Below are 20,609 nucleotides of genomic sequence, written 5' to 3' on the forward strand. Positions count from 1 at the left end.
CCAAGCATTAGTAGGTGCTTTACATTCGCTATTTATTTTCTGCTGCATTTAACGCTTTTTCTTAGTGCAAAATGCATTCTTGTGTCCATGTTGGATGTGAGGGCGCATTTTGCACTAAGAAAATAGCGCTACATGTCGGTAGTAAATTGGGGAGATTTAAATTTTACCCAGGCCTAGTCTGTGGGGAAAAGGGAGAGTGTGAACTAAGAGAGGTGAGAGAAGCTGGGGGTATAGTGGGAGAAATTCTACCCCAAAAGCACATTTAGCAAGCACAAGCTGCTGCTCGCACTCATTCTTTGTGTTCTATTGCATTTAGTGCTAATTCTTAGTGCAAAATGCATCCTTGTTCCAGTGGCGGCCGGCTGCTTTAGGATGGAGGGGGGCGGGCAGGAAGCACACACACACTCATTCTTTCACACACACACGCATGCACGCACATCCATTAACAACACTCATAACATTCAAACATGCACCCACGCACCAAACATTCATTTTAAAAGATCACACACACACACACTCTCATTCTTTCACACATGCATGCACACATGCACATCCATTAACAACACTCATAACATTCAAACATGCACGCACGCATGCACCAAACATTCATTTTAAAAGATCACACACACACACTCATTCTTTCACACAAACATGCACGCACATCCATTAACAACACTCATAACATTCAAACATGAATGCATGCACCAAACATTAATTTTAAAAGATCGATCACACACACACTCACCTTCAGCCTCGGAGGTCCCAGGAATCAGCCAATGAGGGAAAGCAGCAGTCCCAGCCTCGTCACAGAGAGACTGCTGACCCCACCCCAATCTGTGACGAGGTGTCACTGGTGACACTAGCCCTGGGCGCTTCAGGGCTTAAACCTGAAGCGCCCAGGTGGAAGTCATTGGGAGATGCTTTCCTCATCACCCAGGGGACGGCCTCGAGGCACCTTTGCTGAGCTGAGGAGGTCACCCCCCTAGGAGCTGTGACTCCCTCAGCCCAGCAAAGTTCAGCTCAGGCAGCCAGGAGTCTGCGTCTGCTCCTGGCTGCCTAACCTGAACATGAAGAGTGTCTGTCAGGCTGACCTTTGTTCAACCTGACAGACACTCTTCATGAGGGGCAAAAGGTGGGGGGCATTGCCCCTCCGACCTTAAGGACGGGCCGCGCCTGCTTGTGTCCATTTTAAGCTAAGAAAAAGTGCTAAATGCAGGACTATTCTTCTCATGTAAATCAAGCGTAATCTTGCAGAATGTTTAGGTAAATTTGTATGGTTGCGCTAAACTGAATTATATGAGTTATCCCCACTCCCATACTGGACCCCAACTCAGAGGGACCTGACATAAAGTTTCAGCGCTGCCAAATTTCTGAGGTCTATGCATGATGTGCTGCTCTGTTCCAGGTTTCTTCTTTGCATTCTAGACTTGTAGTCTTTTTTTTCATTATAAAACAGGACTACAACCAGAATTCAAAGAAAAAACCTGGAGTGGAGCAACACATCACACATGGAACTGGGTAACGTGGCAGCTATGATTAGTTTAATGACTGCACTCTAATTGAAAAAGTCATGTACATGGAGCGCAATGATCACTACCTTTGGAGCAGCAGCTCCGGAGCCCCGAGTCCTGAGACGCCCGTTAAACATTGATAATTGCTGTATTTTACTACCCCAACAGCAGTAGTCAAATGGGCCATTTTCTTTACTTGCACCAGGACCCATCATTTTTGCAGTGGGAAACAAAACATAAAGAGCCCCCCCCCTTAAAATTACCTATAGGGGAGCCCTTTCCCCTGGACCTAGTCAGAGGCCTGCCGCCCGTGTTCAGTGTACTGTGCTGAGGTGGGCCCCTGGAGCTCCAGGACACCCCATCCCTGCACCGCGGGGTATGCGGGCGGCCTTTGTTACGCCCCTGCATTTTTGCTATGCTACTGGCTCACTCTGACACATTCGGCTTTTACAGACTTCATCGCTTATGGATACTCTGCATTCGGTTCGATTCAAATTTAGTGTGATTCAACAACGTCACTCGTGCGCCACGGCAACATTTATGGAGCCCCTTCAAGAGAAGAAAGATGGAGAACAAGCTGATCGAGGTCTGTGAAGGAAGAATAGCTACTAAAACAAATGAAATTCAAGAACAACATCCTTGACTAACGGAAGACAGCTGCTAGGTGAAAGAAAACGAAGCCAGTATTGCCACCTACTGTTCATATGAGGTATAGCTAATGTCTAACAAAGTAAGAGTGCGTGCATAATTAAGGGTTGCACGGTTTTCATTTGAGTGATGTGACGTGCAGTGGCAGGCCTGTTAGAAAGAACAGCAGGAAAATGTATTTTTTTATATAATCTGTACTACGCTAGAATGAAACTTCGAGCAGAGTCTTCAATTGTTAGAGGCGTGGTATCAGAAGAGCCATCCTACAGGCACTTTTCATGTGAGGGCATTATCAATGCTGTTTATATTCATATGAGTGAAGTGTTTATTTTTAAATGGTAGAAAAACAAAAAGAAGATGGTTGAAATATCTGAAATAATTTCAGCTACTAGAAATGACTTGTCACTGCAATCTTCTAGCCCATAGAATGTTTCCCAATTGTGGCGTCGAGGGATTCGGATCAGCCACTAGGAGATCAGTCTTGTTCCAATATGAATTATTCACAGTGAACTGCCAGGCCAGGTACCCTCAACCCCAGACCAGTTTTGAACATGGTGAACTTCATCAGTGAGCTTCAGCTTGAGTACTATGGCACGGTGAGCACAAAACCCGTGCGAGTCATCCTTGCACACTTTAATCATGGTATGAGCAAGGTCATATGCATTGCGTCCTTACAGACCAAGAGACCATAAACCTGCAGGGTATCAGCCATGAGGACCTCCAGTTTGGGATTCTAAGTCGGGCGGATCAATTGATTTTCTTGATTGATATCTCCTAAAACACAAACGCTTTGGAATGGTCCCCATACATTTCATGAGAACTTTAACTGGGAGGCATTCATCACATTGCGACCGCCATGTTTACCGCAAATAATTTGCTGGTGACCACACCACACCACACCACACCACACCACTAACTGTTTACAGTCTGTCCCATTACATAAAGAGGAATAAATTCCTCCAATACTGATGTTGCACTTCTGCAAGAAACCAATTTATTGAAGGTTGAATCTAGCAGGAGAAAAGGGGCTGGGTGTGATCCGTGATCAGCATTATTTATGTTGTCCATTGGGCTTTATGCTAGCTGTGCTTTATGCTCCTAAAGTGGTTGTGGCCCTTCTCATTAGGAAACCTTCCCCTGACACAGGACTGAAAAAGTGACTAGATGTTCAGAGAGGAAATCTATTTGCGAAACTGGCCATCCTGATAAAACACTGGTAGTGGGTGGGGCGTACGTTCTTAATATCGAACCGTTTTTCTTTCTGTCCAATCTGTCTAGGTTTGTAGAATTTGGTTCAACAAAATTAGTGATGGGTGGTTACACGAACCTGGCTCCTGATCCAATACTCAACAATAGAAAGGGAACTTTTTTTTTATCCTGCACTCATGGCATGTCCTCATGAGTTGGTTACATTTTGGCATTTCCTATTGTGATATCTTGGAGACTGGGATCATAGACTAATGACTGCTACAAATGGATCTGGTGTTTGGTAACATTGCCCCTACTTCTACCCAAAGGTGTAAGTGATCTACTTGATAGGGGTCCCCAGGAAAAGAAAGGCTTACATCACATATATGGGTCACTAAGGACTTGAACAAATGACCTGACAGCTTAGCATGGAATCTCTGGGTAGCTGGCAATGCAGCCATGAAATGACTACTCATGCATGACTTGGTGACAGCTAAACGGGAAATCAATGCTGAAAGAGCCAGCCTCATGCAGGCCATGAAAAACCTTTAGATGCTGCTCTCATCTCCGATATCTAATAGCTCCTTCTTTACTCAGAAGATGGAATAGGCCATAGTCAAATTGAAATGGTGACAGCACGCCAGAGGCAAGCCTGTCTATGCCCATCCACGCCTGGACTGCGCCCAGCGCCAGAACCCCCGGCCTCCACGATCCCCACGCCAACCAACACAGCTACAGTGCCAACACCCTCCATGCTGTCAAAGCCGGCCGATCAGCCACCTGCTTCCAAGCCACCCCAAAGCTCACCCACGGACCCTTCTCCTGCCAGAGCTGCAGCTTCACCAGCCCCCAAGCTGCCGCTCCTCCCGCCAGAACCGGACGCAACCACCTCAGATGCATCCTCCTCAACACCCGCACACAAGCACGCCATCGAACTCTGGGACCTACTCATCTCATCCTCCCCGGACGTCGCCTTCCTAACAGAGACCTGAATAAACCCCTCCTCGGAACCTGACGGGTCGGACGGTTATAAGATCACCCGCAGAGATCGCACCAACAGACCGCGAGGAGGAATCGCCATCGTCCACAGGAACACCATCAGAATCTTGACCAACACCGAAGACACCCTCGACGCCGCCAAACACTTGCACTTCCAGATTCACATCAACGCCAATACCACCCTCAGAGGAACACTCGTCTACAGACCCCCCGGACCCTGGCCGCAGTTCAGTGACTCCATCGCTGACGTGATCAGTGCTCACGCCCTTGCTTCTACAGACTACATCCTCCTCGGTGACCTGAACTTTCACCTCGAGAATGCCAATGACAGCAACTCCACCACCCTGCTCGACAACCTCCCAACCTCGGGTCTTAAACAACTCGTCATGACACCCACCCAATACGCCGGCCACACACTTAACCCCATCCTCTCCACCAGCAGCCATGTCACCTTCAGCCACACCACCGAACTACACTGGATTGACCACCGCTGCGTCCACTTAATCTCGAAGAAGCCCACCACGCACCACCACCCACAACAAATCCCCCGCCGCAGCTGGAACAAGATCACTGAAGACCAACTGATCTTCACCCTCGCCCGAGCCCCACCACCCAACACCGCCGACACCAACACAACCGCCCACAACCTCAGGTAATGGACAGACGACCTGGCCAACACCCTCGCCCCGATCAAGAAACCCTCCAACAACCGCACCAGCACTAAGGCTATCTGGTTCACCGCTGACCTTCAGGCCTCCAAACGAGAGTGCCGAAAACTCGAGAAGAAGTGGCTCCATGAACAAACAGAGATCAACCACACTGCCTTCAAGAACGCCATCCGCAGACACCACCAGCTCATCCGGACCGCCAAGAGATCCTCCTACAGGGAACACATCGACAACAATGCACACAACAGCAAAGAGCTCTTCAACATCGTTAATGAGCTCGCCAACCCCAGATGCTGCTCCAATGACACACTACCTTCGCAAAACCTCTGCGACTCCCTCTCCACCTTCTTTCACCGCAAGATCACAGACATCCGTGACAGCTTCAAAACCTCAACCCCCACGACAGCCGCTGTCACCACAAACCCCGACTCACCAGACCCCAGCCATACCAACCTCTTGCTCTCCTGGACCCGCGTCAACGACAATGATACCATCAAAACCATGAGCGCCATTCACTCCGGCTCACCATCTGACCCCTACCCTCACCACGTCTTCAACAAAGCAAGCTCCATCATCGGCCCCCCAACTCCGAATGATAATCAACAGCTCCTTCGAGACCGCCACCTTCCCGGAAAGCTGGAAGCACGCCAGAATTAACGCCCTACTAAAGAAAGCCATGGCAGACCCAAGAGATCTCAAGAACTACCGGCCCAGCTCCCTGCTCCCTTTCCCGGCGAATGTCATTGAGAAAATTGTCAACAGTCAACTGACCCACTTCCTTGAAGACAACAACACTCTGGACCCGGCTCAATCCGGTTTCCGCAGCAACCACAGCACCGAGACCGCCTTCATTGCCACCACCAATGACATCAAGACCATGCTAGACAGAGGCAAAAATGCAGCCCTCATCCTTCTAGACCTCTCAGCCGCCTTCAACTCCATCTGCCACCACACCCTACACACACACCTCCACTACGCAGGGATCCGCTACAAAGCCCTGGACTGGATTACTTCCTTCCTCACCTGCAGAACCCAGAGAGTCCCCCTCCCTCCCTTCTGATCTGAAGCCACCAAGACCCTCTGCGGCATTCCCCAAGGATCCTCCCTCAGCCCGACCCTTTTCAACATCTACATGGCACCGCTCGCCAACGTCGTCCGCTCACACAACCTCAACATCGTCTCTTACGCCGATGACACCCAGCTGATCCTCTCACTCACCAAGGACCCCGCCACCACCAAAACTAACCTCCACGACGGAATGAAGGCCATCGCCGACTGGATGGAAACCCATACCAACAAGACAGCCCCCTGGTTCACCGCAGAACTTCAGTCTTCCAAACGAGAATGCCGGAAAATTGAGAAAGCCTGCCGCCAAGAACCTTTAGTGAGCAACTTCTCCGCCTTCAAATCAGCCATGCGCAAACATCACGAGCTCATCCGGACCATCAAGCGATCATTCTACAAAGAACGCATATACGACAACGCACACAACGGCAAGGAACTTTTTGCCATCATTAAAGAACTCACCAAACCCAAATCCTGCGCCATCGACCCTCCACACTCCCAAGACCTCTGCAACTCCCTCTCCAACTACTTCCACCGCAAGATCGCAGACATACACGAAAGGTTCACATCGTCGTCACCAACCATCACCACCACCGACACTGCCAACACCTCAGCACCCTGCCACACAACGTACTGAACACCTGGACCCCCACCAACGATGAAGGAACCAGCAAAACCATGAGCTCCATCCACTTAGGCTCCCCAACAGACCCTTGCCCCCACCACATCTTCAACACGGCTAGCCAAATCATCGTTCCCCAGCTCTGGGCCGTCATCAACAGCTCCCTTGAGACCGCAACCTTGCCAGATATTTGGAAACACACCGAAGTCAATGCTATACTGAAAAAACCCAAAGCAGCCCCTGAAGACCTCACAAACTAACGACCTATCTCTCTACTCCCCTTCCCCGTGAAGGTAATAGAGAAGATAGTAAATAAACAACTGTCTCACTTCTGGAGGACAACAACATACTCAACGTCTTTCAGTTTGGATTCCGCAAAAAACACAGCACCGAGACCACCCTTATCGCCTGCATAGACGACATCAGGACCAGATTGGACAAGGGCGAAACCGTCGCCCTTATCCTCCTAGACCTCTCCGCAGCATTCAACACCGTATGCCACCAAATCCTTCGCACACGCCTCTTCGACGCCGGACTCCTTCCTCTCCAAAAGAACCCAAAGAGTTTGCCTCCCTCCTTTCCGGTCTACAGCCACCAGGACCATCTGTGGGGTCCCCCAAGGATCCTCCCTCAGCCCCACCCTTTTCAATATCTACATCATCCGCCCCCACAGCCTCAACATCATTTCATACGCTGACGACACCCAGCTCATCATCTCCCTCACGAGGAACCCATCTACCGCCAAGAATAACCTACAGGCCGACTCCTCGCCATCGCTAACTGGATGAGAGCAAGCCACCTCAAATTGAACTGAAAAAAAACCGAGATCATCATCTTCGGTCCCAACAAGACAGCATGGAACGACTCTTGGTGGCCCATCACCCTAGGATCACCCCCAACACCCACCACCCACGCACGCAATCTTGGCATCATACTGGACTCATCTCTCTCCATGATTCAGCAAATCAACGCAAATCAACGCCATGTCCCACAACATCAACATAGTATCCTACGCAGACGATACCCAGCTGATCATCTCCCTCACGCAAGACCCCACAACAGCAAGAAACAACCTACACAAGGGACTTCATGCTAACGCCGGCTGGATGGCCTCAAGTCGCCTCAAGATAAACACAGACAAAACAGAGGTTCTCAGCCTCAGCAGCAACCTCTCCGCCTGGAACATCTCCTGGTGGCCTACATCCCTCGGAGCCGCCCCCACCCCCACCGTCCAAGTACAGAACCTGGGCATCATCCTTGACTCAGCACTCAGCATGACTCAACAGGACAATGCAGTCTCCTCTTCCTGCTACAACACCCTCCGCATGCTCTGCAAGATTTTCAAGTGGATTCCTGTCAAAACCAGAAAAACAGTCAACCACACCCTAGTCAGTAGCCGACTTGACTTCGGAAACGCGCTCTATACAGGAAGCACAGCCAAACTACAAAAGAAATTGCAACGCATCCAAAATGCCTCCGCCCGACTCATCCTTAATGTCCCACGCCGCAACTACATCTCAGCCCATCTCAGAGAACTACATTGGCTACCCATATCGAAGAGGATCACCTTCAAACTACTCACCCACGCACACAAAGCCCTCCACAACACAGGCCCGGCCTATCTCAATGACAGACTCACCTTCCACAACCCCGCCCGCTAGCTCCGCCCCACCAGCCTCGCCCTCGCCTCCGTCCCCCGCATTCACCGCTCCACCGCCGGAGGAAGATCCTTCTACTACCTCGCCGCAAAGACCTAGAACTCCCTACCGCTCCAATTACGCCAGACCCAAGACCTCCTGGCCTTCAGAAAACACCTCAAGACATGGCTTTTCGACCATTAGCCCCCCCCCACCAGCGCCTTGAGACCCTAACGCTTTATAAGTTGTTTGATTGATTGATTGATTGATATCATCCTTCTGCTTCAACACCCTCTGCATGCTACGCAAGACCTTCAAATGGATTCCTTTCTAAGCAAGAAGAACGGTCACCCACGCCCTCATAAGCAGCAGCCTGGACTAAGGCAACGCCCTCTACGCAGGGACCATAGCCAAGCTTCAGAGAAAACTCCAGCGCATCCAGAACGCAGCCGCACGTCTCATCCTCAACCTCCCTCGCCACGAACACATCTCCGCCCACCTCAGATCCCTACTCTGGCTGCCCATCAACAAAAGGATCATTTTCAAAATCCTAATCCACGCTCACAAAGCCCTCCACGACACTGGACCGGCCTACCTCAACGAACGAATCAACTTCCACAAACCGACCCGACAGCTCCGCTCCGCCGACCTCGCCCTCGCAACAGTCCCCCGCATCCAACGCACCACCTCCGGCGGTAGATTGTTCTCCCCCCTCACCGCCAAAACCTGGAACTCGCTCCCCACCAACCTACGCAAGACCCAGGACCTCCTAACTTTCAGAAAGCACCACAGAACATGGGTTTTCAAGCTGTAACCCCCCCCATGCCCCCAGCGCCTTGAGACCCTACCGGGTTAGTAGCGCGCTTAAGAAATTTGATTGATTGATTGATTGATTGATGGAGAGCAGTCGCCTGAAACTGAACTCGGACAAGATGGAGATCCTCATCCTCTGCTCCACCCCCTCCACCTGGGACGACTCCTGGTGGCTGGACACTCTAGGAACCACACCGACGCCCACCAACCACGCATGCAACATGGGATTTATCCTTGACTCATCGCTCTCCATGACCCAGCAAGGCAAGGCCGTCTCATCATCCTGCTTCAACACCCCCTGCATGCTTCCAAGGTCTTCAGGTGGATCCCCACAGAAACCAGAAGGACGGTCACCCAGGCCCTCGTCAGTAGCAGACTGGACTACGGCAACGCTCTCTACGTGGCAACCACGGCCAAACTCCAGAAAAGACTGCAATGTATACAGAACGCCTTCGCACGCCTCATCCTCGACATCCCACGCCGCAACCACATCTCAGACCACCTGAGAGACCTACACTGGCTCCCCATCAAGAAGAGGATCACCTTCAAGCTCCTCATCATGCCCACAAAGCACTCCACAACGCCGGCCCAGCTTACCTCAACGAATGACTCACCTTCTACACCCCTAACCATCAACTCCGCTCCGCCAACCTCGCCCTCGTCACCATTCCACGCATCCACAGGACCACAGCCGGTGGCAAATCTTTCTCTCACCTCACCGCCAAGACCTGGAACACCCTCCCCATCTACCTACGACACACCCAGGACCTGCTGACCTTCAGGAGACGCCTCAAGACCTGGCTGTTCGAGCAGTAGCATCTCCCCCCTCCCCCTCAGCGCCTTGAGACCCTAGCGGGTGAGCAGCGCGCTCAACAAATGAATGATTGATTGATTGATTGATTGAATCCACTTGGCTTGTGGTTTTGCATAAGCTGGACAAAAAAACCTGTATGTGGTTGTTGTTTTCCTTGAGGGGTAGAGAACACAATGCTCAGTGTGGACTGTTGGCCTTCTTGATATCCACTGTGATGTAATGGACCCTGTTTCCAGAGTACGGTAGCAAAATTTAACATACAAAATGTTTGCCAGTTGGGGTTGTGGCATATTAAAAAAGGATTCATAATAAGGGAGGGCCTTAACGGCCAGGAACTCTTCTGATAGTCTCTCCAAAATATGATTACCAGAGAGATTGGCTATGATATAGTCCCAATAGCTGGTTTTCAGATGCATTTTTGAGGCAGGTGTTAGCTCTTCTGAATTCAGAAGCACCCAAGACCCAACCATATTAACAATGTCTAATGTGATTCAACCACAGGAAGGAAACATTCTTATCAAGAGCTAGCAATTCCTTCAAAACATTTCTGTAAGGCGAAAGTTCCTCTGTGGTCCAAAGCCACACCCAATATAGGAAAGACCTATACAGCCTAACAGCCCACCCTATTGAGTGCTACATTCAAATACATCGGGATAAGTGGAGTACTCTTAGGGAGGTGCAAAAGAGAAAGTGCACAAATTTGTTCTCACCCAGAGTCAATGGCTCAGTGTTCGTGTGCCCCCAGATTTCAGCTCCGCCGCTGATTGGGCCTTTAGTTTATACACTTCCAGAGTGGGGAGTAGAGGTCTAAAGTAAGAAGTTTGATGCTTTTTATAGATAGCTGAGCTTGGTGTTGAAGGACTGCCCTCCGCTTATCAATATGGAGGGACCACAACAGTCTGTTATCCAGCATGATGCCCAAATATTCAAACCTAAAGACACGCTCCAGGGTTCAATCATTCAGAGACATAGGGGGTCATCACGAGTTTGGCGGACTCAGGGCCACCATGTTGGCGGTCGTACCGCCGACAGACCGGCGGTGAAGACTGCCAAAATATGACCATGGTCGTGTTCCCAACAGAACACAGCCAAACCACTGCCAGTACCACCAGTGAGGTCAGGCCGCTGCGGACGGCGGTAAACACCTTCTGACCATTGGGGACCATGTTTCTGCCAGACACATTACGAGGCAGCACAACACCAAGGTTTCCGCCGCGCTCACAACGCCACCAAAACCCTGGCGGATACCAACAGAATAAAAGGAGACACTCACCTTCAGGAAGCCATACCCGTTCGGAGCTGCCATGGAATCTGAACTCAAAGCCCTCCCACTGCTCCTGCTTGCACAACGTTTCCAGAACCAGCAACAGCAACGAAGACAACAACTGTAAGTATACCCACCTAGCACACACTGGAGGGAAAGACATTAGTACACACGCACACACAATATACACAGCCGGGATGGCTTGCGACGGTCACACACACACACATAACCACACACCCATATGAACACACACACCTACATACACACACGGACACACATACTACACACATGCACACCCAAACTACAGAAACCACAGCCAACACACTTGGGATACACACACCAGCCTACACACACACATCACCGCCACTGTCTAACACAATCATACACAACACCACCAAGTCAGACAACAACATCACAACCTCCACTACACAAATGCTTTGGCAAACAATGTCACTGGACTCCAACACATGACAACACATACTGACAACAATATGTAACAACACCACACAACCAATCAACACTACCACACTGCCATACAACGTTCCATATGTCACACCACTCCCACACAACACACAATGCATATGACATATCCACCACCACACAGGCGGACGCACACACAACAACTGCACAAGGGTACATAACACCATAACACATGGCAACACAAACAATATGCAATTTAGCTACACTCATGAATGTACCAATCCCAAACATAACCCAAACACAATACACAGAAATGACAGCAAGACTAATGGCAGGGCCACACACACATTTGCAGCCCAGGCACAACAGCTGGCACAACCAACATACATGTCACACACACACAAACCAAAGCCCACAAACACTAAACAACCAGTTAGAAAGAAAGGCAGGACAAGTATGTTTCCATCAAATTCAACACCAGGTTGGCCCGGATGTATTACAAAGGTAAAATGGAATTAAAATAAGTAACTATTTACAAACGTAAGGTCATTTGCCAGACCGGTGTTCATGTTCCCAAAGGCACAAATGGCACCTCCACAAGGTAGGGGCATCAAAGGGGCAGGCAGGCATTTTAGGGGTGAGGAGGGATTAGGAGGGGTGTTTGGTTGTGTGTGCTGATTCTTCGTGGTGTTTTTGTGCAGTAGTGATGTGTGTATAGTGTTGTTCATGCAGTTGTGTGGTGTGTGCTGAGTGTGAAGTGTATAGGTGCCTATGGTGTGTTAATTCTCAAGAGTTGTTGTTCAGAAAAGAACTGAAGACCTGGCTATTTAAAACTTAAATCTTTTGAATAATTCTTTGAGCAGTATGTCATCACTATGGCTGTATAAGCGCTACGAGGCCGTTGGCAGTTTGGCGCTATATAAATCTCTATAACATAACATAACATAACATAACATATGGTGTGTAAGTGCTAAGTTATACGTTTGTAGGTCCTCACAGTCTCTGTATGTGTTTTTTGTCGCAAAGGAGTGTAGGTTGTGTGTGAGGGGTGTTATATAGTGCAGTGAGTAGGTTTGTCTGGTGGGAGTCTGTGTGTCAGGTGAAGGATATTCAAACTGTCCAATGTGGTGTTGTGTTCTGTCTGAGGTGAGTTTTTGAGCGCAGCAGTTCGGACTGCCAATTGTTTTCTGTCATGGAAGAACCGCTGTGCTGATTTGTGGGTCGTAATCTGGTGGGTAGAATGTTGTAGTGCTCACAGTGCTGGTGGTGGAACTGCCTCTTTCCCATCCTCCAGTGCCCTGACGATGTCGGATTTGTTTATGTTTTTGGCAGCCTTTAGTGTTTGACTTATAAAGGGAGTTGGGATACCGCCCACATGGTGGTCTTTTGGCAGCCGCCACCGCAGCTGTCTTGTGAAAAGACCGCCAAACTCATAATGAGGCCCATAGTATTCCAGAAATACTTATGGGGCTTGATTACCATGTATTTAGTCCTTGCAGGATTCATTTCCAGACTCTTAAAAAAACAAAACTCATGGAAACTCTTCAATTGTAACTGCAGGCCAATTGGAGACGGGGGAATAAGGAGGGCATCTTCTGCAAAAAGGAGAACTGGGATGCAGAACCTGCCAAGCCTGACTGCATCTGTATTACCATTCTGTAAAAACCCTATCACATCATTAACAAAAAGGGAAAAGAGAGTTGGGGCAAGGATGCATCCCTGCCTCACCCCCTGCCTATCGGGATGAGGTCAGTCAGTTGGCCTTATGGGCCCCTTCGGATGTGGGCAAAATTGGCCTGATGTAATTTTATTAACAAAACAAGAAGGACATCAGGGAGCCCCAGGTTCTTGATTGTGGCCCATAACATCCCTCTAGGTACTAGATCAAAAGCAGCCCTGAAGTCTACAAAAGTGATATACAGATATGCTGGTCCCTTAATTTAGCATATTTCCACACTATTAGAATGAGCTTGCACACAGAAGTAGTCAATTTATGAAAATACCGACTATGAGAACAGATGGAGCCCAGATACCCCGTGACAAAAGCTTCAAAGCTGTCATTATGGACTAAGGTATGTGCTTACTTAAAGGAACAATAGGTAATGCTTCATAACATAGTCACCCGTAGTTCACAAACTCCAAATCCTGCAGGACAACTGTAGGTTGCCTTAGCAACTAAAACTCAATCCGTCAGTTCCAGTTCTAGCACAAGACTACACCAGAATGGTCCAAAAACCAATTCACATGTCTCTCTTTTATACTCACCGTAGAGTATAATAGGAAAAATATCTAGCCTATAATCTCCAGCTTAAGACTCAAGCATTAGAGGAAGGTACACAAGTCCAGGTCTAAACCACAATCTCTAACAAGTGGCACAACAGAAATACAGCAAAAGCTAAATTCTGAAGACCTAAGCCCAAATGGGAATCACTACATATGTCTGAGTTTCTGAGGTCTAATTCCCCAAAGTCCATGTCCATCAGGCAGTACAATGGAAGCTATTATGATAAAGACAACTCTTGATATAGCTGGGAAAAATCTCAAGGACTGATTCACGTGCATCTGGCTCATCACGCAGCACTGAGAAAAACCAAAGCTAATATAGGCCAATACTACACCTTCCATGCCTAGCATAAAGTAATAAGGAAGGCCTAACTTGGCCAGTTCTAAGACCTCAAGCCCAGCTTTGAGCCTAACAGGGAACCAGATTGACCAAGCATGAATCCCTGAGCTCCTGATTGTGTAAGGAGTATTTAACCTGAATCCCTATGCCCAGCACAGAGCATATGAGGGACCCAGCTGTACCAAGGATTAATCCATATGCCCCCAGCTAATTAGGGAACATTCTCAGAAAACAAAGTTTCTATGGTCTAAATTTCTATCCTTCATACTGAGCAGGTAGTACTTGGTGAAACCAAAGCAACCAGGTTCTCAGACATAAAGCCACATGCCCAACAGGGAGCAAAAAAAGGCAAACTGCTTGTCCGAGGATTATTCCACAAACTCTAGACTCATCAGACAGCACTCCCAGAAACCAGTGTGAATATTATCTAACACTTCATACTCCATGTCCAGCAGAGTGTACATCAGTAGCTCAAAGATATCAGAGACCATCACCTCAAACCCCAGGACCAGCAGAGAGGATAATATGAAACTAAATTGAACAAGGATTAAACCACAAGTTATCTACTCAGCAATAATGCCTGTAAAGGTTTGAGCAGATGTGGCTTAAAAACCATACTCCTTGCCCAGCAGGAAGTTTAAGATGAAGCACAAAGTGGCGAGACCAATACCTACCCCATAAATCCAAGACCATCAGGGATTACTTGCAGTATCAAAAGTGACAGTAATATTTCCTAACTTACTGGGGAATATAAAAGAGGCAAATTAACTAGACTTTAAAATCCAGCAAAGAGTGAGTTAAGTTGTTGGCATGTGACCTCCGAATATTAGGCTAGGGTGACTTGTAATAAGACAGTAACATCTACTACCCTCAGAGGTCGACTCAAATCTTTTGATTCTGACAGGAGTATGAGATCATCCAATCAAACGATGAGAACCAATACAATCAACAATAATAATAATATACAATAATGAGTCAGTAATTTATACACACCATGACCTATGTGGTCATGAATCACCACACCAATATAGTAAAATATAAACATCTACTGTATTGCCCTTAAATTGACAATGCAAAGGTCACGTAAATGGTGCGCAAAATCAAATGATAGCAATACAGAAACAACACAGGCTGTCCAACACGTCTGAAGAATCTCAGCCTGAGAAGAGAAATTACCATTAAACCCTTCAAGAGAATTATGCAGAATAACAACAGAATTATTGGTAAAATAGTAGCAGATTTCATTTAGTTGTGCAATTAAATGCAATTAAATAAATCATCATCAATTAATAAACATTTAAATTAATTATTGGATCAGATATCCTAACTACCAAAATCTAATTTGAAAAACAAGTGTGGACTGGGCTTTGTCACATGCAAAAATTACAAATAAGACAACAATAATTAGGAAAAACTTCTCACTATGGCGCTATAAAAATGTGGTTGGATTTCTAAAGGGAAAAACCTGCAAGGAAAAACAAATGCACATTGGTTACACCTCTCCTAAATGAGACAGCAGCTTGTAGAATCTCATCACTTGAGCATTGGAACCAGCAGGTCTTCAGAGAACAGCCAGAACATGAACTGGGAAAACAGTTCAGTAATGGTGGGCCTAATGTAAGGGATCTGTTAAACAAGACTAGAACTGAACTGGGCAAAAACGGAACGGCATCTGGACTGCATAGAAAGCTAAACATAAAATGATTCTGAATGGAACTAAAAGGAATCTGATTTTCATTACCTAAAGCTTGCTAAATTAAAAACCCCAAAGTTACTAGCTAAGCCTCTATCGGACAAGACAATGAGGTTGTTTAGTTCACCGCCAATTAAATTCCAACCGGGCTTCAGTTGTATCTTTCTTCGTTCTTTCTCCAAGATAGGGTCACATTCACACTCCTCTGTGGATGGCAGTTTCCGTGTAACATATACATTATTAAAAACAAAAAAGAACACAACCTTTAGCTAACATTGCTTCCTTTCAAAAACTGAAGTTCATTGTTAAAAGTTGCAATTTTTATCTCTAGAAATTACAGTGCGAGAAGCAAGAACAGGGCAGAAAATTTCAACTGCACATTAAACAGGATATCTAGTAAAACAATGTTTACAAAGCGTTTCAGCAAAATCAGCTTAACATTTCAAAACTGGGCTTCTAAAAAAAATACTAAAAAGTAGGCCTTTCTATGAACGCTAAAACAAGAGGAATAAAATATTTCTAATAATTTTAAAACATTAGTTTTGAAGTACAATATTTCTCAATCAATAATTTTAAATCATTAGTTTTGCAGTGCATGTGGTTATAAATCATCACAATCATGTATTATTTCACATTAAGCTTGAGGTGGCTGACACCATGTCAGCCACATTTTTAAACATGCACATTTTATTTTTCTAACACCCATTTCTCTATTTATGCCTTTTACTACATGTTATTCATGTAGTTTTAGTTACACAGTTTTATTAATAATGTTTGCTCTCTAACAAAGTCCACAGTTATCCTAGCAGGCAAAAGAACAGATTATCTGTATTATACCAACAGAAAAGGAGAGAATACGGCTTTGTCCGGCTGTTGATCTGCCATTAGGACTATCAGGAGGGAAGTCTCTAAAATCCTTAAAAGTGAGGGATTAACTCTACATCCCATACCTCTAAACTCAGAAGGGAGCCCATTGGGAGTTCCAAGGTCCTATGTTAGGGATGCACAGATACTGCCTGACGTAGAGTGGGAACAAAATGCCAGTCAACAGCTCAAATTCCAAAAGGAAAAATAAGGGGACTGAAAAATGCCTATTGCTAATTAAAGAGAGTGATAAGAAGAGGTGGAGAACACAACATATGAGCAAACAGAACTTGGAACCAATTACCTAAAAAAATCTGTGTGAAATGCAATTAAAAACGTATAAGTTGAGAAATGAACCCAAGGTCCAAGCATGATCAAAAGTGTAGGAAGAATTGTCAGATCACACCTGACATGTCACCCTCCACCCCCCAATTCATCAAAACAAGTTGTGATTATTCAGAAAGAAATCTAGAGCCAAGTGGTGCAAATGGAGTGTCTCTGTTTATCTTATGGGGTCTGAGAGCAAAATGACTCCTTATTGCTGGGTGAAGCCACTCCCAATCTATGATCCTCAGATTGCCATATCAATAAATGTTTGCCTTCTTTCTCCTAACATTCTGTGGGGTCTGCAAATATAACAGGGTCTAATGAATGGAACACTAGGAGATCTCTCAGCACCTAAGAGGTGAGAAGGAACAATGCCCGTGAAATTCTAAAAGGCGAATGGTGCACAGCAGGCCATCAGTGACTCCAGACAGATCTAGCAACCAGTGCCTCGAACCTTGAGCTATGAAACAATTCCAGCTTCACAGGGCTGGAGCCAGGCATCTGTTTGGACCCTGAAGTTGCTGGCACTGCCATCCTACCTGTTCCAGGTAGCCATACATGTATTTATGAGTTGCGGCCATCCAGCTCATGCCAACCATAGATTAGCAATACATATAGTGTTAATTTCCCTAAAAGTGGTGATAAAATGGTTCATTGATTCCAAAGAATTGAACAAGCATTGGTGATTGCAATAGGTCCAGCATCTAAATGAAAGTGCCTCTATAGTCAATGATTTGTTAAGATAGTCTGTAAGTCATCACACATGCAGTCTGTCACTCATCTTAACACTCATACATATATTCATCCACTCACTAACTCATTCTTGTCTTCATCTATTTACAAAACACCAATTAACTCACACACAAGTTCAACAATATACGGTAGATAAGTGAAAAAAACAAATAAAGTAGGACATGGCAGCAGGTGGCCATGTTGCAAAGGCCTTGTACAAGGTGCTTCATTTTGTTGAAGTTCCAGCATATGGCAGCCTGTTTAGAACCAATACGCTGGCCATCTTGGAATAGTAAAAACCATAAAACTAAGAAAAGTGCAATTCAATGATGGTGGCATGGTCTAGAGCAGTGGTTCCCAACCTTTTGACTTCTGTGGACCCCCACTTTATCATTACTGGAACCTGGAAAACCCCACTAAATCATTATTAGGATCTGGGGACCCCCTCCACTAGCTGCTGGGACCTAATCTGTTAATATTATTTAATTTTCTAAGCAGTCGCGGACCCCCTGAGGAGGCTTCCCAGACCCCGAGGGGCACCTGGACCACAGGTTGGGAACTGCTGGTCCAGAGGATGTGACATCACAAAATTCAGCACCCGGCAAATGAAAAGAACAGTAAATGAGTTGTCTTGTTCCTTGCCTGGGGCACTGTAGCATGCTCTCAAAATAATACTATTAAAAAAGGAGAAGGAATGAACTTAAACAAAAATGGAAAACTGAAGAACTGACCTGCAATCATTTTTAGTAGGTAGTACACGTGATCACAACGATGCTGTCACTCATGGGTAATAGAGCCAGTGTCTGAGGTGGCAGACCCGTTGCCCCATGATAACTATATATATATATATATATATATATATACATATTAAACCAAAGCTCAACAATCGCGTTTAAGTCTACGCCCTACACGGCAGACTGCGAAAGGGTTGCGAACCCTTCATATTCCCAGAAAAATGCTTCTTAACACAGAAGAAGGTGTTGCAGTCACTTACTTGCTTCAAACGGTGATTTATTCAATCAGGCAGGTAAACAAAATTGGCACTAATTCATTCCCCAACGCGTTTCAGGAGACTCTGCTTCCTTGTTCACGGAGATATTCAGAGCCCTTCTTCCATTTCCTGTTATAACTTAAACCATAAACATAGAAAACGGACTACATCCTTTTCAAAATAATGGCGGCCATCTTAAAATGTATTCCTACAACTACAAATTACTTAACTTCATATAACACAGAAAAAAATACATATTTTCCCAAGTCTATTTGTACAAACATATTTGTTATACAATATATTGTTCTATTTTTTTATTATTTGTTCTTTATTACTATATTGTATATTTTATCCAATATACTCACACGCAAGATCTGCGGCTCTTCTCATTATAATTACTTCTTTAAGTAGTCCTGAAGTACTCATGATATAATAGCTCCTTTGCTTTTTATTTATTTTGGCAGTCAATTCTCCTATCAACAATAGAAATGAAAGAAAGACATTTTAAGGAAAAACAGACAAATTTAGTGCATTTTAAATTCATATTTCACGACTCCTATTATTAGAAAGAGTTATTATTATCAATATAAATGCACAGATAATTCTTCATCCTTATTCATTCCTCCTGGCTCCATTGTGTTACATCTCATAATCAAACGTGACTCAAGTTTTCTTAAGTCCAATGTCCTGTTGCCTCCTCTCTCATTCAATTTGACCCTATCCAGGACCATAAATTGTGATTCATTAACATTTTTATCATGGTATTCTTTAAAATGTTTTGCAACTGGGTATGATTTATCTTCATTCTTGATTGCTCTCATATGATCCAAAATTAGTTTTTTAGCCATATGTATTGTGCTCCAAATATAGAATTTATTGCATGGACATTTTAAAGAGTAAATACTATAATCTGAGGAGCAAGATACATGTTTCCTTATTGTAAAAGGTTTGTTCGTCCCTGGAAAGTTTATGTCTTTACAATTGGAACTATATCTGCAGGCTTTCCACAAATAAAGAAACCTTGAATAGGTTTCACATTTTCAATATTAGATAATAAACTGTAACTCAACCTGTCTTTCAAGGACTGGCCCCTCCTAAAAGTGAAAGCCGGAAACTCATCCAATAATTTACCAATGTTCTCATCTGTTTTAAGGGCTGGCCAAAATTTTAGGAAAGCTTTCTTAATTTCCTTTATCTTATCATGATATGAGGTGATAAACCTTATCTTTATATTTTCATCTTTGGTGTCATCTATCTTCTCGACCAGAAGATCATCCCTTTTGATCTGTCTGACCCTCCTCACAGCCTTTTCAATTACAGCCTGCGAATAACCTCTTTCCATAAATCGTCTAGTCATAACTCTGACTTCATTCTCAAATGTGGCATCCAAGCTACAATTTCTTCTAGCCCTTAAGAGCTCCCCGTAGGGAATACTATGAATCAAATTTCTTGGGTGACTACTCCTCGCATGAAGTAGACTATTGCCCGCAGTATCTTTCCTATACAGTTCACATTCCAATCTCTTATTAACCACCTTAATTTTTACATCTAAGAATTCCAACTCAGATAAATTCATTGTGCAACTAAACTTCAGATTCAATTGATTGTCATTCAATTCTTCAACAAAATTCATAGCTGATTCCTTATTGCCTTTCCAGATACAGAAAATATCATCAATATACCTCACCCACAGGACTGCTCGGTCTTCAAAACCTATGATGTTCCCGACC

The sequence above is a fragment of the Pleurodeles waltl genome, chromosome 6, assembly GCF_031143425.1.
Source record: "Pleurodeles waltl isolate 20211129_DDA chromosome 6, aPleWal1.hap1.20221129, whole genome shotgun sequence".
Taxonomy (NCBI): domain Eukaryota; kingdom Metazoa; phylum Chordata; class Amphibia; order Caudata; family Salamandridae; genus Pleurodeles; species Pleurodeles waltl.